Here is a 7907-nt window from a genome sequence, read left to right as displayed (position 1 = left end):
TCAATCAAGATGAAGTAATGATTGCTATTGTTATTAATATATGGGTGCTTATATATTTAATCTCAGGTTAAAATAATGTGTTGACTTCTTTATTTTATCTAATTATGAATTCACTTATTTACTTAGCCATTATTTTATGTTATTATCATTATTTTTTATTTATTTTCTTTTCGTGATTATGATTATAATTTGTTAATAGATACTTTTTTTCTAGGGATTTGGACTAATTTTGATAATGATAAAAAAAAAAAGAGAACGTTGTGTATATAATAAAAAAAAAGTTATTCAAGAAATATTCTGTTATAAACATTTTTATATGATTAATGACATATACGTTATTTTCTGAGACATATGCTAACTTTTTTTTATTATTATTGAAAGTCTGACTCCAATGAATGAGGAAACAAATGGGGTGTTGCATATTTAATAGGAATAGATGTTAACTCGTATTTTTATTTTCGTGTTAATTGGTGTTTATATTTAATGGTGTTTGAATCAAGTTATTTGCATAATTCAATAGATGGATTTCTTTATGATTGAGAGAACATGCTATAATTTTTTTTTTAAAGTTGGATCTTCAACTTTTGATAAAAATGCTACTTAGAAACTAATGCAGTTCTATTCTAGCAGTCTAGATTATCTTTGACCTAAACCTAAAACTTATAGCTTTTAAATTGATTACTACATCTTTGACCAATAAGTGTAAGTATAAGTATAAGTATAATTTTTATTTTTATTTTACAAAAGACCAATAAATAACAATAAGGTTTCAGTAAATAATGTGGTTTCACATCTTTTTGAGACACTTTTAAAAAAAAATAAAAAAATTCAGATGCAGTGATGCACTTTAGCCAAATGATCATAATCATATTAATTTTGATTTAATGTAAATTAAAAAAATTTAGACCAAAATATTAAGGTGACACGATTAAGAAAAGAAAGCAGTTATGCTTCTAAGTAATTGTATGTCAAAATCGAGAATGCAGTTATGCATCTTGTTTAATGATTAGTAAAATTCAACAAATAAAAATATGAGCAAATCATGGTCTATAACACAATTTATCCAAATAATAATAATAATAATAATATAAGTCAAGTATAAGTTAATAAAAGCAATCGTGCTAAAACCACGAAACTAGGGATGCCTAATACCTTCCCCTCGGTCAACACAATTCCTTACCCGAACTTTTATTTTCGCAGACCATATAAAGAGTCATATCCTTTTAATTAGAGATTAAAAAGAAAAGGTGACATGGAACACCATAACTCCATTCAAAGTGGTGACTCTGAAAAAATAAAATAATCCCTAATCAATACTGTCACTTAAATTGAAAAAATCCTTTTTCAAAACAATTATTTGCGCGAAAAAGGGGTGTGATTTTTTACAATTTGTTATTGTTTTGTTTGATTAGAAAGTGTATGCTTAATTTTGACATTAATTTTAAGAGTAATACAAATATATATAAAAATATAAAGTAAAAGGATATAGAAATAATGTCAGAATTAATATCATATCCTCAATATTTAGATTTATTTTACTTTACTTAATTTTATGTATAAAGGAAAAATACTAGTTTTATAATGATTAGACAAAATTTTACACACATTAAAAATAAATTGTTTCAATCAAGAATGTGGTTACACATCTTTTTTGAAACATTTAAAAGAAATTTAAGGATGTGGTTGACACACCTTGGTAAAATTATTCTAGTAAATATTTTATTTTGTTAAAATCAAGATGTGAGACACAAAATATTAGGTGACACACTCGAGAGAAGAAACAATTATGCTTCTAAGCCGGTGTATGCCAAGACCAAGAATGCAGCGATGCATCTAGGGTGAGACTAACAAAATTTCAACAATAAAAATAAATAGGAGCAAATAATGGCATGCTATAATACATCCAAAAAAATAATAATTTAAGATAAATACTTGTCAATAAAAGCGACCGTGCTAGAACCACAAGATTCGAGGCATGCCTAATACCTTCCCCTCGGTCAATAGAATTCCTTACCCGAATTTCTAGTTCGCAGACCAAATAAAGAGTCATTTCCTTTTGATTAAGGATTAAACAAAAAGGTGACTTGGAACACTATAACTCAATTCCAAGTGGCGATTCTGAAAAAATTAAAAGTAAACCCTAATCAATACCGTCACTTAAATTGCAAAAAAGGGGTTTGACATCTCTGTAGACACGTAATTTTTGACCGAACATAAAGTTATACACTACTTTTTATTCCTTAAATATTTCTTATGTCTAAGTTAGATATTTTGCTTTTGTCTTATTTTTAGTAAGTTTATTTAAAAGATATGAACATAACAAAAAAAATATGTTTTATTTTAATTTTAGTTTAATAAGTAAGCAAGCATTTCTTATTTATAATTTATTATTAGCTTACTCAATTTTTGTTAGTTCAAAAATAATTATATTATATTATATTATATCCGAATAAAGCAAAGTGTTATGTTTGCAGGATGGACCCTCCTTGGGTTACCAAGGACAGGGGCATAATAAATAATAATACAAGGGGAAGATCATCCCCAGAATCGTCCTACGGATCCTCTTCTAACTCCCCAATTATACAAATGGGAAGACAGAGTTTGATAAACTCAAAAATCTCTCAAGGTATTATATTATATTATTAAAAAAAAAAATCCACTCCACCCCACTGCCCTTTCTACCCCACGTACACCCACACACTCCATTTCCTATCCCACACCCACTACCCACCTGCACACCCCACTTCCCCCCCTAAACAACCCGCACACACTCACACATTTAATACACATACACACACACCTACACTACTATAAACAGATACAAACATTCACCAAAAAAGGATCCTAAACACACAACACACACGTAGAAGAAAGGAAAAAAACATACACAGCACACACAACAAAAAACATTTCAACATTCACGCAGGAAAAGAAAAAAAAAGAATCCATTGTATTTTTAATTTACTTTTCTTTCAAAAATCCATCAATACATTCTCATATTTTCTTCCTTTTTCATTACTATTTTATTTAAACACAACACATATATCATCACAAACCACCTACAAAAACTTGGTGGGTGTTCTAATCAAGGTTCGATCAAGATTTTGCGGTATTCAACTTTTTCTTTTCTCTTTAAATTTTTATGAAATTTGATGTAATTTTATGACAAGTTTTCTTATATTTTGTTTTATTCATGAATTTGAATGAAATGATTAATTTGTTAATTGTTATATCTAGCCAAAAGCCCCCCTAATCTATATCCGGATTTCCAACTACACACTTTAACTTTATGGGAGTCTTACCACCCCTGAAGTGTTTAAAACTGAAATTAATACCTCCCTGAATGCTTAGCTGGCAAAGAGAGTGTATTTCATTCTCTTTGAGAGAGTGAGCACAAAAAAAAAGTATTAAAATTTTATTTTTAATATCTCTTATAAAAATATATGTATTTTTATTTTTATTTTTATTTCTTATTTATTGTCTTTCTTCTCCATAGCAACCAAATTCCTTCACCGGATTCACCATTGTTAATTTCACACAAACTTTTAAACTCTCATGTAAATATTTTTTAAGAACCAATCAATTCAATTGAAGATAAAATGACATGTATTTATATCATCCAATAAAAGAGATTTGGATCAGATTTGAAAAATAATATCAAATTGGGTTTACATCAAATTCAAGTGAACTCCCAAATGAGAATGCTTTTTATTTTTTATTTTTTTCTTTGTTGCTCGACCAACAGCCACCATTGTCTCATCCTCCGTCAAAACCCCTCCTCCTCCGGATCCTCTTAGTTTGTTTTTCAAGGTTCTCCGATAAGCAAAACTCGAATATTGCTTGACAAGCTTTTGCTATCTATATTTATCTTTGTTTCTCACAGCTCAATAGGAATTTGAAAGAATTGGGGGAAGAATTTACTTTAGGAATTTGAAGAAATTGAGAGAGTATAAGAGAAAGTGGAAAAGAATTATAAAAAAAATTAAATTAATCAATTTCCACCTGTCAAACGTGTGAAGTTCACATGCCAAAATAGATGTGGTTGTGGCTTTTTAAGGGTGTAATTATTACAGTTTTAAACAGTTCAGGTGAGTGGTAGGACTCTCGTAAAGTTAAAGTGTGTAATTGGAAATCCGAATATAGATTAGGGGGGCTTTTGACCATTTTCTCATCTCTATTTCATGAGTGAAGATAGCTTTAATCGATGATGTTTTTTATTTGTTAGTTGCGATCTCTTAAATATGAACGGGTCATAACATTGTTCTTGTCTTGATTTAGATAATAATGATAAAGTAGGTATAGTTAGGCTAAAAAAATAAATAAATTATTGTTGTGTTATTTTATCAAACAAAAAATGAGATTTAATTTTTACAATTCGTTATTGTTTTGTTTGATTAGAAAGTGTATGCTTAATTTTGACATTAATTTTAAGAGTAATACAAATATAAAAATATAAAGTAAAATGATACAAAAATAATGTCAGAATTATATATCGTATCCTCAATATGTAGATTTATTTTACTTTACTTGATTTTATGTATAAAGAAAAAATATTAGTTTTATAATGATTAGACAAAATTTTACACACATTAAAAAGAAATTGTTTCAATCAAGAATGTGGTTACACATCTTTTTTGAAACATTTAAAAGAAATTCAAGGATGTGGTTACACACCTTGGTAAAATTATTCTAGTAAATATTTTATTTTGTTAAAATCAAGATGTGAGACACAAAATATTAGGTGACACACTCGAGAGAAGAAAGCAATTATGCTTCTAAGCCGGTGTATGCCAAGACCAAGAATGCAGCGATGCATCTAGGGTGAGACTAACAAAATTTCAACAATAAAAATAAATAGGAGCAAATCATGGCATGTTATAATACATCCAAAAAATAATAATTCAAGATAAGTACAAGTCAATAAAAGCGACCGTGCTAGAACCACAAAATTCGAGGCATGCCTAAATACCTTCCTCTCGATCAATAGAATTCCTTACCCGAATTTCTAGTTCGCAGACCAAATAAAGAGTCATTTCCTTTTGATTAGGGATTAAACAAAAAGGTGACTTGGAACACCATAACTCAATTCCAAGTGGCAATTCTGAAAAATTAAAAGTAATCCCTAATCAATACCGTCACTTAAATTGGAAAAACCCACCTTTCGCCGTGCAAAAAAGGGGTGTGACATCTTTGGTGACTCTGCTGTGGAATAACAAGAGTTCGAGCTTTTTTATACTGACTTTTACTTGATCTTATTATTATTTTTCGAGATATATTGTGTGTGACGGCCTAATGTGCTACTTGTTGCTCATTTATTTCTTTGATATTGTTGAATTGTATTATATATTGTCTTCTTTTACGCAACTCTTCTTAGTCTCTAAAAAACACTTCACACACTGTTAGAGGAATTCAGTTATGCATCCTAATTTCCATTGAAATAAAGTTAGAGTGTTTTGGTACCTGGTGAAAGATTATTAGTAATATATGTTAGGCGGGGTTGGACCAGCAATGAAGTCAGAATAGCGCTACTACCGATAAGTTTCCCCTCCCTGGCTCGAGTTGTCCTCTCGAGTAAGCTAGTCTAGACACCAATCTCTTTAGGATTGAACCTATTAAAACTAGAATATAAACATGCTTATCCCTAGTAGGCTTGCATCATTTGCATTTGACTCAGTGGGACTTGACACAAAGGTCGGGTCCGTCTAGGACATGACTCCTTCTTTGGAGCAACGTGTGCATTCTATGTATTATTGGTAAATATTATTTCAAAGGTCTTTTCATATTGACCAATCTTAGGGTGATCAATGACTTCAACTTCACATTAAAAAGGAAAATAAAAAGAAAGAGGAAAAACATAAAAAAATTCAATATTTTAGAAGCTTTCATGCATTTCATAAAAATGCAAATTCCAAAAAAACGTTTCATTTTTTAATTAAAATCATAAAAAAAAATTAGTTTCTTTTGTATAGTTTGTAAAAACAAAATCCAAATATTTTGTTTTCATAATACTTTGAAAAATACTATATTTGTCAAGTCAAATTTTAATGTTTAAAATTGTTTTTACTGTCTAATCTGGACGAATTACGCACACCTGATTCTCATTTCAATGAGATACGTAGGCAACTCTCTTTGGGTTCGGTGACCTTTATTCAAAAAAATTTTAAAAAATTCTTCATCAAAAATTCCAAAGAAGAAGAAGAAGAAGTTGTAGTCATTATTCAATAATTTTTTTCTTCTTACCAAAAAAATATTATCTTTTCAAGTTCGTCGCTCAAACGAAAAGCCAAAAAAATATTTTTCTTTGTTTATTTTTTATTTCATTTTAGCATGATGTTCAAGATCAAAAATAGATTGTTTCTTAATTTTCTTTTTGTAAATCAAGAAAAAAAAAGATTTTGTCTTGAAAGTTCAAAGAAAAAAAAAGTTATTTTAGTAAATTTTTTTTTGCAAAGATCTTAATCATTTTTATCAAGATTGTTGTGTACGCAATTCAAATGAAATTGATCAATGCATCATTTTTTTAAAATATAAATAAAAATATAAACAAATAATCAAAAATAAAATTCTGTTGAGCTAGGATTAAACATTAGACTTTCTAAACTCATTCTATAAATAAAAAGACTTGTGTACTCATGACGTGCAACATGTGGTTATAATTGAAGAAGGTCTAACCCTAACAAATTTTATTATTCATGCACAGAGTTAACGTAAGGTGGTTGATTTGTGGTTAAGCTGGCATCTCATACCTACAATACAAGGTCAAAAGGAAAAAAGAAAATGACTCACGAAGACGAAAATGAGTCGAACAATGATGAGATCCAAAACTAGATTGTCTCACAAGAAACCGTGTCAATAAAAGAGATAAGGATATTAAGACAACAAATGACAGAGATGTACGAAGCTTGGATGAGTGGACAAGCTCTACCGTCTTCAATTCGTGACTATCTAAATACAAATATGTCATCCTCTATCCAAGTGTCGACAAATGATCCAATTTATCCACCTGGATTCGGCCTCTATGCTAACACATCTAACGTCGCTGGAACTTCTACGGTGCGCCCTTTGAGTACACCTATGATTAGTAATCCACTATTCGTGCCAACTGCGCCGACTAATAACATTCCACAACCAATAATGGTGCCCAAATCCAACAATGATCCTACATCCAAAGTTTCTCGTAATCATGGCTACACCTCTGAACAGGCTCTTAAAATTTCAAGCTCTTACTCTCACACTCATCAATATAGTTCTCACGTTGAAGCTGAAAAAGCTATTAAGAACGAGGAACATGAAGAAATGGCTAGAAAAATGAAGAGTTTGGAACATAGTGTAAGAGATATGCAAGGATTGGGAGATTACAAAAGTGTCTCATTCAATGATTTGTGCATGTTTCCCTACGTTTATCTATCCATCGATTTTAAAACTCTAAAGTTCAAAAAATATGATGGACATAGATATCCTGTAGCTCATTTAAAGAGATATTGTAATCAACTGAGAGGAGCTGGAAGCAAAGAAGAATTCATCATGGCTTATTTTGGGGAAAGTGTGATGGGAATTGCCTCAGAATGGTTCATAGATCAAGATACTTCTAACTGGCATACATGGGATGATTTGGCTCGATAATTTGTTCAACAATTTCAATATAACATTGACATAGTCCCATATCGTACTTCACTTGCCAACATGAGGAAAAAGACTACCAAATTTTTTCGTGAATATGCTATTAGATGGATGGAGCAAGCTGCTGGGGTTAAGCCTCCAATGAAAAAGTTTGGAATGATTGATGTTTTCCTCCGAGTGCAAGAACCAGACTATTTTCATTATTTACTTTCTGTTGTTGGAAAAACATTTGCCAAAGTTATTAAGATTGGTGAAATGGTGGAAAATGACATCAAGTCTGGAAAGAT

This window comes from Solanum tuberosum, unplaced genomic scaffold (genome assembly GCF_000226075.1).
Source record: "Solanum tuberosum cultivar DM 1-3 516 R44 unplaced genomic scaffold, SolTub_3.0 scf00142, whole genome shotgun sequence".
Taxonomy (NCBI): domain Eukaryota; kingdom Viridiplantae; phylum Streptophyta; class Magnoliopsida; order Solanales; family Solanaceae; genus Solanum; species Solanum tuberosum.
The sequence above is the reverse complement of the archived record's forward strand: the minus strand, read 5'-3'. Positions refer to the sequence as shown.